This window comes from Acinonyx jubatus, chromosome A2 (genome assembly GCF_027475565.1).
Source record: "Acinonyx jubatus isolate Ajub_Pintada_27869175 chromosome A2, VMU_Ajub_asm_v1.0, whole genome shotgun sequence".
In the NCBI taxonomy this organism is placed as follows: Eukaryota; Metazoa; Chordata; class Mammalia; order Carnivora; family Felidae; genus Acinonyx; species Acinonyx jubatus.
In genome coordinates, this window is record NC_069383.1 from 44814668 (window position 1) to 44836854 (window position 22187).

The following is a 22187-nucleotide window of genomic DNA, read 5'->3' on the forward strand; positions in this document are numbered from 1 at the left end:
CCTTGAGGGCTTTTCCTAAGAGAAGTCAGTTCAATAAAGGAAGTCAAACGCCATATCATCTCACCTATATGTAAAATCTAGAAAAGATGAACTCAGAAACAGTAGAATGGTGGTTGCCAGGGGCTGGGTGGTGGGAGAAATGGGGAGATGTTGGCCAATGTCAAAAGAAAACTAATTCATCTTGTTATACAAAGGAGGGAATGGATGCAAAGAGAACTTAATATTGAATCAAAATCAGCCTATTTATAAAAGCATGAATTTGTCCCTCTATTTCAATTGCATACCTATGAGTACTGCATGTCTAATTAATATTAAAAGCTGGTAGAGTTTGATTCTGGATATGTAAGAAGTTTGGAAGTCATTTACTCCAAACAAAGTAAAAAGGTGAACTGAAAAAAATCAAGAATTCTTCCCAGACCCTTCATAGCAGTAGGTTACAGGCAAAGTGCTACCCCAGTGTTGGAGAGATATGTGAATGCAGATAAGTGCAACTTAGAGGGGTATAAACCCAAGAGATAAAAATTCCATGGGAATTAGTAGTGGGACAGGGAAGCCTGAACTATTGTTACTGACAAATTGCAGGCTCAAGGAGAACAAATCTGATTGTTAAAAACTTCAAGGGGATCCATTCATAGGGAATCCTCCCCCATCCCCTGCTGCCCTTTGCTTTTTTTGAATTTTATCTACAGTAGCTCAACCAGTTTCTTACATTAAATCTAGGAGAAAGATCCCACAGGAAGAGGAGAGAAGAGGAACCACTGTGACATACACAAGGAGAACTCCAGCCAACACTAACACCAGACCTCAGGACAAGCTAGTTGACCAGAGCCTAACTGATCAGGGTGTAAGCAAATACTTATCTCAAACCACCCTAACCACCCTTCCCTGCCCAATGGGAGAAGGCATAGTTCATAGTCCAAAGGCACAATCTCACTAAAAGACTGAGACCTAAAATCACAGTCCTTCTATAACCATGGCACTATGGTCCCTGTCCTACCTCCACAACTTACCATGTCACTAAAAGCCTATTTAGAGCACTTCCTTTTATGCAGTACAGAATGCCTGGCAATTAATAAAACATTACAAGACACCCTAAAAGGCAAAAACTGTATTGTCTACAAAAAAAAATTCACTTTAAATATGAAGACAGGAATGGAAAAAGATGTACCATGTTAATACTAATCAAAAGAAAGGGGACAAGCTGTATTTCTTTCAGACAGAGCAGACTTCAGACCAAGGAAAGTGATCAGGGATAAAGAGTGGCATTACATGAAACATCAATTCTTCACTGAAACGTAACAATCCCTCCCTAAGGTGCATGCCCTTAACAGAGGGTGAAACTATGTGAGGCCAAAAGTGATAGAAATACATGGAGAAATAGAATGACCCACTATTACCACTAGGAGATTTTAATACTCCTGTATCAGAATAGGACAGATGTGGCAGGTGTACAAAATCAGTAAGGACAGCTGAACTCAACAGTACCCTTAACAACTGGAAATAATGGACATCCACAGACTTCTTTATTCAACAGAATACACATCTCATACCCACATGGAGCACTCACCAAGACAGTACATACTGTAGGCCATAAAAAAACACTTTTACAAATTAAAAAGTATATTAATCATACAGTGTCTGCTCTTAGCCTACAACTGAATGTAGAAAACAAGGATAGCTGTAAAATCACCTAATACTTTGAGATTAAATACTAAGTAACACTGAGTCAATGAAGAAATCTCAGGAGAAATTTAAAGATTTTGAGCTAGGGGTGCCGGGTGAGTCAGTCAGTTAAGCGTCCAACTCTTGGTCTCACCTCAGGGTCTTGATCTCAGGGTCATGAGTGGCACTGGCACTGGGCTCTGTGATAAGCACAAAGCCTACTCAAAAAAAAAAAAAAAAGAAAAAAAAGATTTTTGAACTAAATGAAATAGAACTTGTCAAAATTTGTTGGATGACATGGAAGTAATGATTAGAGGGAAATTTACAAAATTGAAAAGATTTGAAAATCAATTATATAGTCTCTATCTCGGAAACTAGAAAATAAAGAGCAAATTAAATTCAAAGAATAAGAAAATAAAAGTTAAAGCAGAATTAATGAAATTGACAACAGAATCAATAAAAAAATAAAAAAGCTGGTTCATTGAAAAGATCAATAAAGTTGATAAACCACCAGCCAGCTTACTGAGTGAAAAAGGGGAAGACACAAATGACTAGTATCAGAAATGAAAGAGGGTGCCACTTCAGATCCCATGGACATTAAAAAGATAGAAGGAATACTATGAACTCTATTACCACAGCTTTCATAACCTACACAAAATGGACCAATTCCTTGAAAGACAGAGTTTGCTAGACTCATACAAGTAGAAATGGACATCTGCATAGACCTATACCTATTAAAGAAAAAATCAACTGATAACCTTCTAGAACAAAAAGTACAGGCCCAGAAGGGCCCATTGAAGACTACCAAACACTTAAGAAGTTACCAACAGATCAATAGGATAGACTGGAGAGCCCACACCCAGACCTGTGTAATTAACCGATGTTTGACAAAGGAGCAAAGACAAAACGATGGAGCAAAGATGGTCTTTTCAACGAACCATCCTGGAACAACTGAACATACACGTGCAAAAGTGATTCTAGAAAAAGACCTTAAACACCCTTCACAAAAATTAACTCAAAATGGACCACAAACCTCAATGCAAAATGCAGAAACTATAAGACCTAGAAGATAACAGAAAACCTGCATGTCCTTAAGAATAGTGATGACTTCTTATACAAAATACTAGTGGCATATATGATGCATGCAAGAAAGAACTGAAAGCTGACCATTAAAATTTAAAACTCTGCAAAAGATACTGATACTGTCAACTGAGTGAAAAGTCACAGACTGGGAGAAAATACTGATAAAGGACAGTTACCCAAAATATACAAAGAACCCTTAAAACATTAAGAAAATAACCCAATTAGGGGGTGCCTGGGCGGCTCAGCCAGTTAAACATCCATCTGACTCTTGATTTTGACTCAGCTCATGATCTCATGGTTCACGAATTCAAGCCCCACATCAAGCTGTGTGCTGACAGTGTGGAGCCTGCTTGGGATTCTCTCTCCCACCCTGTCTGCCCCTCCCCTGCTCATGCTGCCTCTGTCTCTCTCAAAATAAATAAACTTAAAAAAGAAAGAAAAAAGAAAAGAACCTGATTAAAAAAGAGGCTTCAGACCTTAACAGACACCTCACCAAAGAAAATACACAGATAAAACTTGCTAAATATACATATGAAAACATGCTTCACATCATCTGTCATCAAGGAAATGCAAATGTGTTTAATATACAATTTTATCCAGCTATTTGACAAGTTCTAATACATTCCTCTCATTTCCTACTTAACTAACTTTATCCAAAAATGATGTAAATTATCTTCAGTGAATCTATAGTCAACATTTATCTTTCCATACTGGCATCCATTCGTCTCTTGGCAATAGGCCCTTCAAGCTCCTTTGAAAATGGAGAGACCTTCTATGTCCAAATGGAATATGACTGGCTTATACACCTTCAACATGGGGCATATAACCTAGACTGATTAAGGAGACTGGTCCCTATTCCTGGCTTGGTAAGTTGAACAAGGAGGGCATGTGACAAAGCCAGACCACTGACAGTGAGCTTTGGAACTCATTGAATCTACTGGAAGAGCGGGCTCTTCTCTGAGACCCCTAGCCATAAAATCATTACAGGCCTAGGAATGCTGTAACCATCTTTGCCACTTTGAAATGGCTAAGTATGAGATTAATACAGAGAAAGTCAAAACCTAGAAATAAAGGGAAATAAGTACTAATATGGATTATGTCTTTTGATTCCCTATTTAGCCAACCTGAAGTGGCTTCTTTCTTGCAGTTCTAGGTTACACAAGACAGTAATTCCTAAAATCTCTGAGTTTGATTGCAATTAAAACAAACAAGCAAATAAGCAATACAAATCTGAGTCCTACTTCCAGTACTCACCACTTTAATTCTAAATCACAACTCTTAGGACAAATATTTTAAACCTGAAGGTGAAGGGCGCCTGGGTGACTCAGTTGGTTAGGTGTCTGACTCTTGATTTTGGCTCAGGTCATGATGTCACAGTTTGCCAGATCAAGCCTGCCTCTGGCTCTGCACTGACAGCATGGAGTCTGCTTGAGATTCTCTCTCTGCCGCTCTCCTGCTTGTATGGGCACTCTCTCTCAAACTTTAAATAAATAAACAAACCTGAAAGTGAATCACATGAACAAACTGCACAAGTATGGAATCTCAGCCTTTTAATTCAAAGAAAGTTTAAGGTACAATATGCATTTCTTTTTAGGAATTTCCTACCCTCTGACCTCAAGAGTTTTCCTCATATAATTCCTTCATCTACCATTCCAAAATCACATTTCAACATCTGTATTAATTAGGGGATCACCAGAGAAATAGAGCTAACGGAATGCTTATATATAAAAATTTCTTTAAGCTCATGTGGAGGTACAAGTCCAAAATATGTCAAGTAAGCCGTCTTGCTGGAGACAGTGAGGAGCTGAAGTCCGTAGACCATATGCTGGCAGAATTCCTTATTGCTCAGACTACAGCTATAAAACGGCTGCCACCAGGAGCTCCTTGGACTAAAAATTCTACTCATGTGGGATCATTGACTGATGAACTCAAAAGAAATCCTTATCACACATAGTTTTCTCCTTGGAAAACAGTTGCATATGATACCCAACATGCTTTATCTACAACAGGGTACACAGAAGAATAGGTTTAACATTATCTTTACTACTGGAGGTAGCAATCACCCCATGGATTCTCCTGCACTGCCTAAAGCCCTCTCCCACCCCGTAATGCATGAAATCCTAGATGTCCACCTCCCAAACGTTTAAGTTTTGCCATACTTCTCCCAGAGTACTTTTTTTTGACCTTACCATAATAGTTTTTAGAATCTTTAGGCCTTGTTAAAAAAAAATTATAGGGACTAGGAGCTCTAGGTCCCTCTACTAGACTAGTTTAATAAAATTTTGGTTTGACTCCTGTGTAACTCTGGGCAAGTCCCAGACTCCGAGCCACAGTTCCCCCATTTGTGAAACAAAGACAGCAATAATACCTAGTCCATCAGGTTGTTGAGGTCAAATGAGAGAACCTACGTCCAGTATTTAGCAGAATAACCGGCATATAGCTAGAAGTCAAATGTTACCTATTAAAATGGTGAACTTCAAACACTGCCCCTATGTGCTGCCATAATCTCTTCTGTGTCAGGACAGAGTGAGGAAAGGGAGACCATGGATTCAAGTATTAGAAAACCTCAGGCGTTGCTTTAGGGGGTAGGGTCTCTAACCGCACTGAACTTCTTGGACTTCTTACCTGCCCCAGGAACAGAGAATGGATTATAGGTGGCACTCTGGCACCACGGACTCAGGTAAGGCTGCTGGCCCATGGCGTGCACATAAAAAAAGGGTCTGGCGTTACTGCCACGAAATGTGCGTTTTCTGAAGAGGCGTTCATGGCCTAGGCTGAAAGACAGGTGTTCATATTTAGGAAGGGGCAGTCGCACTCAAGTGCCATACACTACAGCTAACGGAGAAGTTCTCCTGTTTCCCTTTCAGAATTCCAAGTCTGGGTGGAACGGTCCTCACCTCTTCTGGCTGGCCTGGGATCGCGGACACAGGGCTGCGCGGCGTTGGGGACCCGGGCAGCGTTGCCCACAAGCCCGGGCCGCATCTCGCACAAACAAGTCTCGGCTTCCCCAAGCAGCAGCAGCAGCACGGAGTGAAGACTGAGGCCAGGAGAGAACTTGCCGCAGCGCCTCGAACGTGACGGGCTGTGCCCAGGAGCTCCACTCCAGGGCCATCACTTAGGCCTGGCCTGCAGCGCCCTCGTCCTCAGCCTCTCGGGCGTGCCCACCGCGCCCCTTCCCCGGTCCAGAGGAGCCCATCCCGGGGGAGCCAGCCTCTCTTTACCCACGACTCACACCCCACTCCCCGTCCTGCAAGTCAGTCGCCTCCACTCCCTCGGCACCCAACCCCACCACTCACCGTGTTCGGTACGCCCACCTGCTCTAAGCCAACCTCCACAACCCGGAATGTCTCTGACACCTGGGCCTTGGCTCCCACTTTCATAGGCTCCGCGCACAGCGCGGGCCTCCCACAGACGGCTCACGCATGCGCCCTGGGCGAGGATCGGAGCCTGACTGCTCCTCCCAAGGACACCTGGAGAAGCCTTGGAGCAGTTTTCGGCACCATGCTCGCTCCAGCGCCTGGACGCCCTGGTGTTGGCGCTTCCAGAGGACGGGTCGGTTCCCTGTCCCACTCGCTCTCCCGGACTGTCCCTTCCATTTGAGTGTGTTCGGTGAAGACAGCTTGTCTCCCCTGCTCTGAGCCCCTGGTCTCCTTCCTTCTTGGGCCTAACACCGCTGACACGAAGGAAGAGGAGCTGACGGAGGAGAAGGAGAGAGGAAGGAGGAGGCTAGCCTGGACCGTGTGGACCTGAAAGTAGGCGATTCATAAGGGAGGGGCGCTCCAGCCCCTACCGCTGCGGAGAGTAAAAGCAGGGGTGCAGAGGCTCTGGCGCCCTGGGTTGGGAGAGTGAGGAACAGAGGGACTGGGGAAGTCGTCTGTGGGCTGGTACATGGGCAGTTGGAGAGAGAAGCTGGCACACACAGACTCCGCTTTTTTTGCATGGGAAAGAAAGGAAAGGCCTAGGATCGTAGTTAATGGGAGTCATGGGGTTGCAAGGATTATTGTGAGTTTTTTGTTTTGTTTTTAAAGCGAGAGATTTAGGTATCTGTAAGGCCAGAATGGAGAGACAGGGAGATGTTACCTATAGTGGAGAGAGAAAGGATGTTAGGAGGATGTTCTGAGGAAGCACAAGGTGAGGTTAGCTAAGCCTGATTACAATGCTTTGCCTTGGACAGAAGAAAGTTACTGAGATAGGTGGGAAATGAAGTCTTTGAAGGTAGGAGTTTCAGTGCTTTAGCATGTGATGACCTTGATATTTTTCTTTTTCTAAAGTTTTTTATTTTGAGAGAGAGAGTATGTGTGTATGAGGGAGCAAGAGAGGAGAGAGGGAAAGAGAGAATCCCAAGCAGGCTCCTTGCTGTCAGCACAGAGCCTGACCTGGGGCTCAGTCTCACAAAACTGTGAGATCATGACCTGAGCTGAAACCAAGAGTCTGGCACTTAACTGACTGAGCTACCCATGCGCCCTACTCTTGATATTTTTCAATGGAGGGCAGAATAAAGACTTTAAGGGAACATTGAAAATTTGGGATGACTGTCTGCATTACCAGGTAAAGTTGTGTTTGAGCAGAAATACTGGTGCCTGAAACTGGATAGTTTTTCTTTCACATAGAGATGGAGGTATGCCATCCTTCCAGGGCAGGTCTGGAAGCTCCTTACTGTCACAGAGAACCCAGTCTCCTTTCGTTTTGCTCTGCCATCCTTACAATGGCTTCCATCTTCAAAATGCCACATGTTCCAAGATGCTTGTTCCAGGCAGAAAGCAGAGGGTTGAGAAAGGAAAGGGTAAAAAAGAGCACAACAGGTACACAGCAGCTTCTCTTTTGTCATCAGTATTGCTTTTAAGGAGCTTTACTAGAAGACGTACCCAACTTCAGCTTATACCACAATGGCTTTCCATGGCTGAAATGAAGTTGTCTTTTAGCTAGGCGTATTGCCACTTGCAATAAATTGAGATGCTACGACTAAGGAAGAGAATGGGTATTAATTGAGCTGACAACTAACAATGTCTGCCATACTGCTGCAGGGAAGGGAAAAAAACAGTCTTCTACAAACATGCAAAAGGATTGCTGGTAGAGTTGAGTGCTGACCTGGAATGAGGATCAGTACTTTGTATTTTCCCTCATCTGTAGTGGTGTATCACTTGCTCAATCATATTCAGTTGCTTGGGAGAGACCTTGAATGATTGCATGAATCCAAACCAAGGACTGTGGTTTTACAGAGCTTGTGGACAGAAGAGCAAGGGTTCAAGAAAGCTCAGTGTCATGGTGAGAAATTAATACATCATGACACATAATGTATACCCTGTACTTACATGACCGTGAACATGTGTGCCTCCTTAAAGTTTTACCCTAGGTGCCTCACCCCACCCTACTTAGTGGCCTAGTATATAGTCAGGAAGAGAAAGGAAGTAATGTCAGAGGGGAGCTGATCAAATGGAGAAAAAATTAATGGAAATCTTTTACATGACAAGGAGTTGTAGTCAGAGAATGGACAGTTTAAATTTAGGATTTCAGAGTTGGAACTGTTGCTAATTATAACAAGGTCCATCGGGTGATCAAGTAGTGCTTTGCTCAGATGCTGTGTGGTGAGAGTCATTGGCACTGAGGAAGGAAAAGATCTTGGAAGCTGGAGTTTTGGATGACTCACCCCCTCCTTCATATCGTGGTCATGTAGATAGAGGTTTCCTATGTCCTCAATGAATGTGGCACAGTGACCCACAAGGTGAAAGACAGAAGTATCAGAAGATGTTTGTATTTATAATTTTATAATATTTTTCTTGAAGATAACCCCCCAAAATTTATAATAGTCAGTCCCCAGAAAACTGGGATTTTTCACAAGCTAGTGGCCATATCTCAGTGCTGGGGTACATGAACAGTGAAAGAAAGAAGAACCTCCTTATGAGGGTAGCTCAGAACAGGAGTGTCCTTGGGAGGAAACAAAGTTCAGCAACTATTCAGAAATAGGTTGAGGGATATAGTGGATTGTGTTCAGCCAAACAGGGCTTCCAAGTTACATAATCAAGAGGGTTCGTAGGTAGATCAGCAGGGAGCAGGATTGGAATGAGAGTGTTCCAGAAATGCCAACTAATTGGAAGCTTTGGATTTGAGGCTGTGCTGGAAGATGTCACAGATGAAACTACCCAGTTTTGTACTACTTGGTCTGTAGTCGTACTATCTGGCTCATAGATTCCACTAGACCTCTAATATAAAAATGTTTTTGTGCCAACTGAGGCATTTTGTGTGGGGTGGGGTGTCTGAGGTTAGGTGGTGGTTGCTATTTTTATGTTAAGGTCCAGTTAGTGAACTCTGTGTTCTCTGCTCAGGATTCCAAATGGGTATTATTATCATTGTCTCTATTTTAAGATGACGACACCTGAGATTCAGGGAGGTTAAGTAATCTAACCATATATATGAAGTTTCAATCCTAAATTGGAAGGAGATTGGGCTAAGGTCTTTGGATTCCCAGGCCCAGTGCCTTTTCTGTTGCTTGGGCGGTCCCTGTTACTCTCCTTTTGACAGTCTGACAGTCTCTGTCTCATTAAAGCAGCCTGATTTATACTTTCCCCTCAGTTGACACACTGGATTTTATATTGAAAATTTAAACAGCAAGTGTAATAATAATAATAGTCTTGTTTTCCATACCTTGAGCTTCCTCTTTAACATATTGGTGAGCTATAAACACATCATGGATGCTCAGCCTTACTAGTGAACCTTCATTCACTCATTTCCTCCACAAATATTTGAGTACATACAAAGGGACCAGCACAACTGTAACCCTAAGGAAACAGCAGGGAAGAAAAAATTATAATTCCTAGGGAGTCTACATTCTTTTGGGATTTGCAGTGAGATGCCATTTATAACTATCAGATGGGGGGAAAAATGTAACCAGTTTGACAACACGAGAGTTAAGGAGGAAGAAGTGAAGTGGTAGGAACATGTATAGACTGCTGCTGGTGATACTTCAAATCACTTTGGAGAGCAAGCTGACAATATCAAAAAGTTGAAAAACGGTTGGGGCGTCTGGGTGGCTCAGTTGGTTAAGCGTCCACCTTCAGCTTGGGTCATGATCTCATGGTTTGTGGGTTCAAGCCCTGCATCGGGCTCTGTGCTGACAGCTTGGAGCCTGGAGCCTGCTTCGGATTCTGTGTCTCCCACTCTCTCTCTGCCCCTCCCCCACTTGTGCTCTGTCTGTCTCTCTCTCAAAAATAAATAAAATGTAAAAAAAAACAACTTTTTCTTAAGTTGGAAAAGGGTCATACTCCATAAACTAGCAATTGTACATCTAGAAATATTCTAGAAAAAAATTCTGCATATGATCCCAAGGAGCCATCTATTAAAACTGTTTGTTGCAGGGGTGCCTGGGTGCTCAGTCAGTTAAGTGTTGGACTGAGGTCATGATCTCACAGTTTATGAGTTCAAGCCCTGCAGTTGGGCTCTGTGCTGACAGTTCAGAGCCTGGACCTACTTCGGATTCTGGGTCTCCCTCTCTCTCTGCCCCTCCTCCCACTCACGCTCTCTCTCTCTCTCTCTCAAAATAAATAAATATTAAAAAAAAATCTTGTTGCAGTAGCATTGCTTGTAACATAAAATAATTGAAAACCACCCAAATGTCCATGAAACAAGAGAATACATAAATTATGGTGTAGTACACAGGAGTTAAATAAATGAACTAGGATCACATCTGTCTCCATGGATAAATCTCCTTTTTTTTTTTTTTTTTAAGTTTATTTATTTTGAGAGAGACAGAGACAGCATGAGCAGGGAAGGGGGGAGAGAGAGAGAGAGAGAGAGAGAGAGAGAGAGAGAATGAATCCCAAGCAGGCTCCGCACTGTCAGCACAAAGCCTGACTCTGGGCTTGAACTCATGAGATCATGACCTGAGCCCAAACCAAGAGTCAGACGCTTAACTGACTGAATCACCCAGGCACTCATCCATGGATAAACCTTAAGTACAAGTTTCTAATTTATAATTTCCTTTATAAATATCTTTTAGAGTTATAAATTTCCTTGCTATTGAAAGTTAGTTCTTTCATTTAAATTACATTTTTTAACCGTATTGGTGGTATATAGGAATACTATTGACTTTTTTTTTTTTTAATTGAGTATAGTTGACACAGTGTTAGTTTCAGGTGTAAAACCTAGTGATTTGACAAATTGGTATTTTTTTTAATGTTTATTTTTGAGAGAGAAAGAGAGTGTGGGAGGGGCAGAGAGAAAGAGTGAGAGAAAGAATCCCAAGTAGGCTCTGCACTGACAGCAACAAGCCCGACATGGGGCTCAATCTGAGCTGAAATGAAGAGTCAGATGCTTAACTGACTGATACACCCAGGCGTCCCTTGACAAGCTTATACATTCGCCACAAGTTCACCACAAGTGTAACTACCATCTGTCCCATTATATTGCTGTACAATACCATTGTATTCCTTATGCTCTGTTTTTATTCCCGTGATTTACTCATTCCATAACTGAAGGGCTGTTTTTCCCTCTCCCCTTCACCCATTTTGCCCAACCTCCTGCCCCTTCCTCTCTGGCAACCATCAGTTTGTGTTTATAGTTCTGATTCTGCTCTTTGTTTATTCTTTTTTTTCCTTAACATTCCATTTATTAGTGGAATCAATGGTATTTCTTTCTCAGTCTGACTTAGTCACTTAACATAATACCCGCTAAGCCCATCTACTGATATTTTAATTCCAGCAACTTTGCTGAATTCTCATTAGTTTCAGAGTAATGGTAGATTACTCTGAATCTACCATTCAGATAGATTTTTGGTAGATTTGACCAGATTTTTTATGTGGACACTTGAATCATCTACAAATAATGGCAGTTTTACTTCTTCCTTTTCAATGAATGTATTCTCACATTTGTCTTAATCTTCTAAGAACTTCAGCACAATATTCAATTTTAAAAACTGATAACAGGGACACTTAGGTAGCTCAGTAAGTTAAGCGTCTGACTCTTGATCTTGGCTCAAGCCATGATCTTACAGTTCATGAGTTCAATCCCCCAGTCAGGCTCTATGCTGACAGTGAGGAGCCTACTTGGGATACTCTATCTCTGTCTCTGTCTCTCTCTCTGTCTGTCTCTCTGCCCTTCTCTCTCTCTCTTTCTCTATCTCAAAGAAAAAATAAATAATTAAATTTAAAAATATTCAAAGGCAAAAAAAAAAAAAAAGACTGATAGCAGACACTTCTTCATTTCTAATTTTTTTTTATATTTATTTATTTCTGAGACAGAGAGAGACAGAGCATGAGAGGGGGAGGGGCAGAGAGAGAGGGAGACCCAGAATCGGAAGCAGCCTCCAGGTTCCAAGCTGTCAGCACAGAGCCTGACACGGGGCTCGAACTCACAAACTATGAGATCATGACCTGAGCCGAAGTTGGTCACTCAACCGACTGAGCCACACAGGTGCCCCAACACTTCTTCATTTCTAATGATTTGCCATAAAGAATTATTGTAGGTTATTTTCTAGATACCCTTTATCAAGTTAGGAGAGTCTCTTTTATTCCAAATTGGCCGAAAATTTTTAAGTTTTAAAATTTTGAATGAATGTTGAGTTTTAGCAAATGGGTTTTCCTGAATCTATTGAGATAATCATATTTTTTCTCCTTCCCCTTTCTAACAAAAGTAGATTCCTTAATAGGTTTTTCTTTCATTAAACAATCTTTGTATTGCTGGGATACACCCAACTTAGGCTTGATATTTAAATATACATTGTAGGATTCCATTTGCTGGTATTTTACTTAGAATTTTTAATCTAAGATTGTAAATGGAATTGTTTTACAATTTTAAATTCTTATATTGTCTTTTATTGGTTTCAAGATATCCCAGCCTCACAAAATAAGTTAGATAACTTATCTTTTTTTTGTTGTTGTTTTCTAGAACAGTTCGTGTAAGAGAAGTATTATTTACCTATTCCTTGAAAGTTAGGTAGAACTTCTCTGAAAGAGTGTGTTGTGTATTTTGTTTTATAGGTACACTTGACTACTGATGCAGTTTATCCAATGTCCATAAGTTTGTTTGGTTTTTTTCCATTTCTTGATTTAGTTTTGATAGCTTGATTTTTTCAAGGAAATTGTCCTTTTTGTTCATGTTACCCAATTCTTAGGTATAAAATTTTTCACAATTTTTGATTTTTAAAAATGCTTGTGATATCTGTAAATATGTCCTCATTTTGATCTTTTTTTTTTTTTTTAAGTATCTTCTACTCACAATGTGGAACTCAAACTCACAACCCCAAGACTGAGAGTGGCATGTTCTACCAAATGAGCCAGCCAGGTGGCTCATCATTTTGATTCTTTTTTTTTTTTTAAGTTTTTATCTATCTATCTAATCTATCTATCTAAGTAATCTTTATACCCAACATGGGGCTTAAACCCACAACCCTAGATCAAGAGCCATATGCTCCATCAACTGAGCCAGCCAGGCACCCCTCATTTTGATACTTAATATTTCTCCTCTTCTGTATTTTTTTCTTGATCATTGTGCTCAAAAATATATCTGTTTAATTAGTCTTTCAAACAATCAGTCTTTTGTTGTTCCTCTCATATTTTCTGTGTAATAAATTACTATTCTTTTATTCCCGTCCTTAAATATTTTTGTACTTCTCTGTTGTTTGCTTTTCTAACTTCTTGAGTTGTACATTTAACTAATTAATTTTCCATATCCATATCCACATATATGTTTATTTTTGTTTTATTTTTATTTGAGAGAGAGAACACACACATGAGTGGGGAGGGGCAGAGAGAAAGGGAGGCAGAGAGAAAGAGAGAGAGAGAATCTCAAGCACGTCTCGCCTGTCATCGCGGAGGCTGATGGGAGGTTCGAATCCACAAATGGCAAGATCATGACCTGAGCCAAAATCAAGAGTTGGATGTTTAGGGGCGCCTGGGTGGCTCAATCGGTTGAGCGTCCGACTTCGGCTCAGGTCATGATCTCATGGTTCGTGAGTTTGAGCCCCGCGTCCGGCTCTGTGCTGACAGCTCAGAGCCTGGGGCCTGCTTCTGATTCTGTGTCTCCCTCTCTCTCTGACCCTCCCCCATTCATGGTCTGTCTGTCTCTGTCTCAAAGATAAATAAACATTGAAAAAAAAAAAAAGAGTTGGATGTTTGACTGAGACCCCGAGGAGCCCCCCATATATATGTTAAAGCTATAAATGTCCTTTTAAATACTATAGTTGTATTTCACAAGTTTTTCCTTTATTTTTTTTTTTTAAGAGAGAGAGCATGAACTGTAGAGAGAGAAAGAATCTTAAGCAGGCTACATGCTCAGCCCAGAGCCAGATGGTGGCCTTGATCTCACGACCCTGAGATCATGACCTGAGCCAAAATCAAGGGTTGGACACTTAACTGACTGAGCCACCCAGGTGCTCCACATTTGACAAATTTATTTGCTAATTACTTTAGATGTTCTTTATTTATAAATACCCTTTAGATCAAATTTTGTTCTGTTCAAATTCTCTATACCCTTATTAATTTTTGGTCTACTTAATTGAGTGACATGTGTTTGAAATCTCCCATTATGAGACAGACTTCTCACTAGCAGGGGAGCGAGTTACAAATATGGAAAGGGGGACTGAACCCAGTGGTGTTAGATTTGAGTTAGAGAGTCTACAGCCATACCACCCTGAACGCACCTGATCTTGTCTGGTCTTGGAAGCTAAGCAGGGTCGGACCTTGTTAGTACTTGGATGGGAGATTTGAGTTAGAGATATTAGTGTGAACTCATGTTTTTCACATATATGTACATGGACAGCTATAGATATAATGTATGTTCATGTATACGTGTGTGTGTGTGTGTGGATATAATTACATATGTTTTCTGAGAGAGACTAAAGCAACTATACCTCAGGACCAAGGAGCACAGCCCTCAGATCTTCTTTCCAAATATCATTCTCCACTAAAAGGAATCAGAACTTGGAGAAATGGTTGATTCTAGGACAGGCTAATCCAGAGAATTATAATTTACAGGAGTAGAAACTCAAGAGTAGCAACCTTTGTGGAAACCAGGACCAAGTAAGGAAATCTGAACTGTAACTGACAAATTGCTGGAGGCTCACGGTTGACACATCTGTGAACCAAGAACTCCAGGGAGACCCAGTCATTGGCAGGGCCCCCAACCTTTAGGCAGTTTTACCTTCTGCAGGTCTACCAGCTTCCAGTAAGTATATATTAGAGAATAATTCCTAGGTGCTTTCTGCAAGGGAAAAGGAACGATTTTTATTTTATTTTTTATTTTTTTATTTTTAAAAATGTTATTTAAATTCTAGTTAGTTAACATATAGTGTAATATTGGTTTCAGGAGTAGAATTTAGTGATTCATCACTTACATATGATACTGAGTCCTCAACACAACAAGTGCCTGCCTTAATACTCAGCATCCATTTAGCCCGTCTCCCTCCCACTTCCCCTCCATCAACCCTCAGTTTGTTCTCTACAGTTAAGAGTCTCTTGTGGTTTGTTTCCCTCTCTTTTATTTTCCCTTCCCCTATGTTCATCTGTTTTGTTTCTTAAATTCCATGTATGAGTGAAACCATATGGTATTTGTCTTTCTCTGACTGACTTATTTTGCTTAGCATAATAAACTCTAGCTTCATCCAGGTCATTGCAAATAACAAGCTTTTATTCTTTTTGATGGTTGAGTAGTATTTCATCACACACACTCACCACATCTTTCTTCATTCATTAGTTGATGGGCATTTGATTTCTTTCCATAATTTGGCTATTGTTGATAATTTTTCTGTAAACACTGGGATGCATGTGCCCCTTTGAATTTGTATTTTTGTATCAAAAAGGAACCATTTTTAAGTATACCTGCTCATTTTGGGGTTTTTGTTTCTTTGGACAATGTCTTCCCATCTTCTGGGGTTTTATCAGAGCTTATAGTATCTTTGGGAAGGAAAATGCCCAACTCCAGCATGTGCTAGCTGTCCTCTACCACCTAAAGGTTGGGGGTGGGGGAGGTATGTGTAAGACAAAGAAGCATGTGTGAAGTTCACCAGTGTTACAGCCTCACTAGAAGACTTAGACCTAATCATAGGACAATAGAATTCTTACCCTACCCTCACATTTTACTACTGCATTGCTAGTGGCCTATTTATAGCAGTTCTTCACCCAGTACCCAGGATGTACTTTACCCAGTACATTTTGTCCAACTATCAAGAAAAAATTATAAGATACACTAAAAGACATAAAACAGTTTGAAGAGACAGAACAAGAATGAAAATCTGAATCCTATATAGCAGAGATCTTGGAATTGCCAAACTGGGAGTTTAAAACAACTATGATTAATATTCTAAGGACTCTAATAGATAAAGTAGACAGCATGCAAGAACAGATGGGTAACATAAGTAGAGAGATGGAAATTCTTAAGACAGAAATGCTAGAGATAAAAAAAAACATTAAAAAATGAAGAATGCCTTTGATGAACTCATTGGTAGACTGGACGGAGCTGAGGAAAGAATCTCTGAGCGTGAGGATGTAACAATAGAGATTTCAAAAAGTGAGAAGCAAAGAGAAGAAAGAATGAAGGGGTGCCTGGGTGGCTCAGTTGGTTAAGCATCCAACTTCAGCTCAGGTCATGATCTCATGGTCCATGAGTTCGAGCCCCATATTGGGCTCTGTGCTGACAGCTCAGAGCCTGGAGCTGCTTCAGATTCTGTGTCTTCCTCTCTCTCTGCCCCTCCCCTGCTTGTGTTCTGTCTTTCTCTCTCTAAAATAGATAAACATTAAAAAAGTTTAAAAAAAAAGTAAATGGATGGAGAAAGATGTACTGTGCTAACACGAGTCAAAAGAAAGCAGGAGTAGCCATATTTATTTCAGATAGAGCAGACTTCAGAGCAAGAAAAAATGATCAGGGATAAAGAGGGGCATTACATAACGATAGAAAACAAACAATCCTTAACATATATGTGTGTAACAGCAAAGTGTCAAACTGTGTAAGGCAAAAACTAATAGAACTGTGAGGAGAAATAGATGAATCCGCTATTATAATTGAAGACTTCAATACCCCTCTAAATATAGCAGGGAGAAAATCATAAGGACATAGATAACAACATTCTCAATCCCTGAATAAAATGTTTAACTATATACTACTTTATTCAACAACAGCAGAATACACAGCCTTTCCAAGCTCACATGGAACGTTATATAGATAGTGGTGAGAAACATGAAGCTTTCCCACTAATATCTGCTACAAAGCAAGGATATCCCCTCTCACCACCACTTTTCAATGTCATATTGGAAGTCCTCGCTAAGCAATAAAATGAATAAAGGAAATTAAAGTGTACTAAATTAGAAAGAAGAAACACAACTGTCTTTGCAGATGACGTGATCTGCCATGTAGAAAATATGAAAGAATGGACAAGAAAACTCCTGGAACTAATAAGTGATTATAGCAAGGTTACAGGATACAAGGTTATTCTGTAAGAGTCAATCACTTTCACATTTACCGGCAATTTAAAAGTTCACTTTGGGGCACCTGGGTGGCTCCGTCAGTTGGATGTCTGACTTTGGTTCAGGTCATGATCTTGCAGTCTATGAATTCAAGCCCCGTGTCGGGCTCTGTGATGACAGCTCGGAGCCTGGAGCCTGCATCAGATTCTGTGTGTGTGTCTCTCTCTGCCCCTCCCCTGCTCTCTCTCTGTCTCAAAAACAAATAAAACATTTAAAATAAAATAAAAGTTCACTTTGAAATTAAACACACATTACTATTTATATGAACATCTTCCCAAAATGGAATACTTAGGTATAAATCTGACAAGTTATGTACAAAACTATAAAACTCTAATGAAAAGCATCAAAGAACTAAATTAATGGAGAGATGTTCTATGTTTATGGATAAGAAGACTCAATACTGTCAAGATGTCAATTTTTTCTCTCAAACTTTATGTATAGAACCAGTGCAAGGCCAGTCAAAATCCCAGCAAATCATTGTATCTACAAACTGGTTCTTAAGTTTATATGGAGAGGCAAAGACCCAGAATAGTCAACCAATGTTGAAGGAGAACAACAAAGTTAGAGAAGTGACATTGACTTACTCCAAGATTTACTATAAAGCTACAGCAACCAAGACACTGTGGTATTGACAAATGAATAAACAAAAAGAACAATGGAACAGAGATTCCACAAATATACCTACACAAATATAGTTAACTGATGTTTGACAAAGGAGCAAAGACAATAAAGTGAAGCAAAGATATGGTCCTGGAACAACTGGACATCTACATGCAAAAAAAAAAAAAGAATCTAGACACAGACTTCAGACCCTTCACAAACATTAAGTTAAAATCAATCTCAGACCTGAATGTAAAATGCAAACACTACAAAACTCCTAGAAGATCAGGGCTCCTGGGAAGCTCAGTTGGTTTAAGTGTCTGACTCTTGATTTGTGGCTCAGGTCATGATCTCACAGTTCTTGGTTTCGAGCCCTGAGTCAGCCTCTGTGCTGACGTGGAAGAGCCTGCTTGGGATTCTCTTTCCCTCTCTCTGCCCCTCCCACACAGGCTTACTCTCTCTCTCTCTCAAAATAAATAAACAAGAAAAAAAAACCTCCTAGAAGATAACACAAGACGGTATGGTGATGACTTTTTAGATGCCACACCAATGACACAATCCATGTAAGAAAGAATTGATAAGCTTGACTTCATTAAAATTAAAAACTCTGTGAAAGACACAATCAAATGAATGAAAAGACAACCACAGACTGGGGGAAACATTTGCAAAAGATATATCTGGTAACAGACTGTTACCAAAAGATACAAAGAACTCTTAATACTAAGAAATACTAAGAAAACAAACACCCCAATTAAAAAATAGGGGTGCCTGGGTGGCTCAGTTGGTTAAGTGTCTGACTCTTGGTTTCGACTCAGGTCATGATCTCAAAGTTTGCCAGCTCAAGCCCCGCATCAGGCTCCTCGCCGACAGTGCAGATCCTGTTTGGGATTCTCTCTCTCCTCTCTCTCTACTTCTCCCCTGCTTGTGCTGTCTCTCTCTCTCTCTCTCAATAAATAAACTCAAAAAAATAGTCTATAGACCTTAACAAATACCCCACCAAAGAATATATACAGAAGGCAAATAAATGTAAAAATATGCTATACATCATTATGTCATTAGGGAATTGCAAATTAAAAGAACGAGATACCACTATATACTTATTAGAATGGCTAAAAGCCTGAACACTGACAACACCAAAGCTTGGAGAGGATGTGGAGTAACAGAAACTCTCACTCATTCCTGCTGGGAATGCAAAATGGTATGCCTGCTTTGGAAGAAACTGTGGCAATTTCTTATAAAACTAAACATACTCCTAGCATACAATCCAGTCAAATTAAAAATGCACATTTTTGGGGCGCCTGGGTGGCTCAGTTGATTAAGCATCCGACTTCAGCTCAGGTCATGATCTCACAGTCTGTGAGTTCAAGCCCCACGTTGGGCTCTGCTGACAGCTCAGAGCCTGGAGCCTGCTTCGGATTCTGTGTCTACTTCTCTCTCTGCCCCTCATCTGCTCATGCTCTCTCTCTCTCTCTCTCTCTCTCTCTCTCTCACAAAATAAATAAATATTAAAAAAAATTTTTAATGCACATTTTCTCTCTGCCATAGTTAGTAACAATTTTGCTAAGTAAAGTACTAAGGACTTCCACAAGTTTTAGAATTAGAATATTCTAGAATTAGAATTAGAATAGAATATTAGAATATTCCTTTGAAGCTAGGAAGAATTAAACTTAAGACAAAGTAGTACTTTACCAAGTCATCTCATTTTAATTGCGTGGTCAACCTAGGAAGTAGGTACTATTATTTTTCCCATTCTATAGATGAGGAAACTGAGGCTTGGGTAGGTTATATAATTTGCCTCAGGTCACAGATCTAGTAAGTGACAAAAGCCTTTTTTCAATGTTTTCTTTTTGTTTTGTTTTTAACTTTTTTGGGGTAAAAATACATAACATGAAATTTGTCATTTGAACCACGTGAAGCATACACTCCAGTAGCATGAGGTACATTCACAATGTGGCACATCCACTGCCACTCTCCATATCCAGAACTTTTTATTAATCAGATCAGAATCTCTGTGTCCATTAAATAAGAACCTCACTCTTTCCTCCCCCCAGCGCTTGACAACCACCATTCTGCTTTTGTGTCTCTAAGAATTTGACTGCTCCATGTAGCTCATGTAAGTGGGGTTATATAATGTTTGCCCTTTTGTGTCTATTATTTCACTGAGCATGATGTCTTCAAGCTTCTCCCATATTGTAGCATGTGTCAGAGTTTCTTTTTCCAGGCTGAATAATATTCTATTCTATTGCAATAATATTCCAGTGGTATATGTATGAATAATATTCTAATGTACACGTGACATTTCATTCATCCATCGATGGACATTTGTTTCTACCTCTTGGCTCTTGTGAATAATTCTGTTATGTATGTACATGAGTGTACAAATATCTGCTTGAGTCCCTGCTTTCAGTTCTTTTGGGTATATACCTGGGGATGGAATTGATGTAATCATATGGTAATTTTATATTTAACATGTGGAAAGTAACATAACTTTAACAACTGTAACTTATTAAATGACTGTGTGCTAGGCACTTTGTATTGTCTTAAATTCTTATACAATCTCAAGGTATAGTATGCACAAGTTTTATATGAAGAAATAGGTTCAGAGAGGCTAAATAAGTTGCCGAGATCATGTAGCTACTGAACGGCAGACTGAGAATAGAATCCAGTCCAGTGCTCTTCCTGAAGTACACTCTCGTTGACTGCATTGGTCTCATGGTTTGATTATGTTTGTGGCAGACATTGTTGGTGGTCTTACCAATGGGCTCATCCACTTATTCCTTGCTAAGAGAACCATCATTTGGTCCAGATAAAGAAAAGCAATGTACTCAGAGAAGGTGGAATTTTGCCCCTTCTGCTTCAACCCATGACTGGAAACCAATTATGGCAATCTGATTTTCCTGCCAAGAAGATGTAAGAGGAACTTTGCTGAACACTTGGGGAAATATTTTTATTGATAACCCAAGAGAAGGGAAAAGAAATATCACCTTCTTTTATTTCCTGTTCATACTACTTAAACCATGTTGCTGACATACTGGTAGTTCCTAATATTTGAAGTGATCAAGGAAGCGATTGGCTAGGAGGAAAGAAAACAGAGTGGTTAATAGCATAGACTCTGGAGCCAGACAGCCTAGATTTTAATCCTAACTCTGTCAATTTATTACTAGTATAATCTAGAGTGAGTTAATTAATCTCTTTGCACCTCAGTCACTTCAACTGTAGAGACAATAACAGCAAATTCATATAGTTGTTGTGAGGACTAAATGAGTTAATATATATACAGTGTCTGGCACAAAGTAAGTACTCACCCACCAAGTGTTAGCTATTGTTTTGTCGTTGTTGTTGTTGCTGCTGTTGTTTTTGTTGTTATTGGGGCAAAACAAAATCCTTGGACACCCAGAGGCTGGTAGACATATAATCCCTAGAGTGGGATCTGCAATTATTAACAACCTATCTTGTTTTCCTCTGGTAACATACAAACTACTCACATTGCATTTTGCCTCTTTGGAACATTGCTACATTTTGTATTGTTTATACTATCCTTTGTATTATCTTTCTATAACCCAAAAGAAATCATCTTCTGCTGATAGTTTTCCATTACCTTTAGGATAGAGTCCAAACGTAATACATAAGACCCTTCATGATCTGTATCTATCTCTTGATTTCCTCTCTAGATATCCTGTCATTCCCCCCACATTTACTCCCATGGCCAATGATCTCATTCATTCAACAAATAGTTGTGAGTGCCTAGACAGGAACTATGTAAAGCACTGAAGAGTCAACAAGATATAAAAGTAGGGACGCCTGAGTGGCTCAGTTGGTTACGCATCCGACTTTTGATTTCGGCTCAGGTCATGATCTCATGGTTTGTGGGTTTAAGCCTTGTGTCAGTCTCTGTGCTGACAGTGCGATGCCTGCTTAGGATTCTCTTCCCCGGCCCCCCACTCCCCACCCCCGCTCACACTAGCACCTCTCTCTCTCTCTCTCTCAAAATAAATACATAAAATTTAAAAAAAGATATAGAAGTAGTTTCTGCCTTCACAGAGCTTTCATTACAAAACATTTAATTATAATCATTATGAGGGCTATGAGATTAAAAGTGCTCTGTGAAATGAAAACATATAATAGTGAATCCTACCAGAGCTCATTTAAACCTCTATGCCTTGACCCATGCTGTGTTCCTTTGCTGGATCCCTTCTTTTTCCACCTACCCTGCTCTACTTTTTCTGAGAAGCCTTTCTTGACCTGCTTGCTCTTCTGATAGACTTTCCTAATACATATTCCTCTCAGATACTGAAAGCATATTGCTTTCACAGAATTTATTCCACTCTTGGTTTGCTTGGGTCTTTTCGTACAACATTCCTCTTCCTCTATGAATGTTTTATCTCTGTACCC

The 22187-nt window shown here is 40.2% G+C and overlaps 2 protein-coding genes across 10 annotated transcripts in view; both read left to right on the forward strand.

The window, feature by feature from the left end:
• The window catches only part of LOC106968679 (RP9, pre-mRNA splicing factor), a 209694-nt gene extending 202634 nt beyond the window's left edge, over window positions 1–7060 (forward strand). For 2 of the 6 annotated variants that reach the window (XR_008296739.1, XR_008296741.1), the window contains one exon: window positions 5613–7060. The gene's annotated coding sequence lies outside the window, so the exon portion shown is untranslated. Of the gene's footprint in view, window positions 1–720; window positions 3194–3483; window positions 3612–5612 lie in introns of those variants that run through there. The other 4 variants (XR_008296737.1, XR_008296740.1, XR_008296738.1 and 1 more) reach the window with 3 other exon arrangements.
• LOC106968681 (retinitis pigmentosa 9 protein) overlaps window positions 1–7060 on the forward strand; it is a 39311-nt gene extending 32251 nt beyond the window's left edge. For 2 of the 4 annotated variants that reach the window (XR_003425924.2, XR_003425921.2), the window contains one exon: window positions 721–3193. The gene's annotated coding sequence lies outside the window, so the exon portion shown is untranslated. Of the gene's footprint in view, window positions 1–720; window positions 3194–3483; window positions 3612–5612 lie in introns of those variants that run through there. The other 2 variants (XR_003425923.2, XR_003425922.2) reach the window with 2 other exon arrangements.
• Window positions 7061–22187: the final 15127 nt, after the last annotated feature.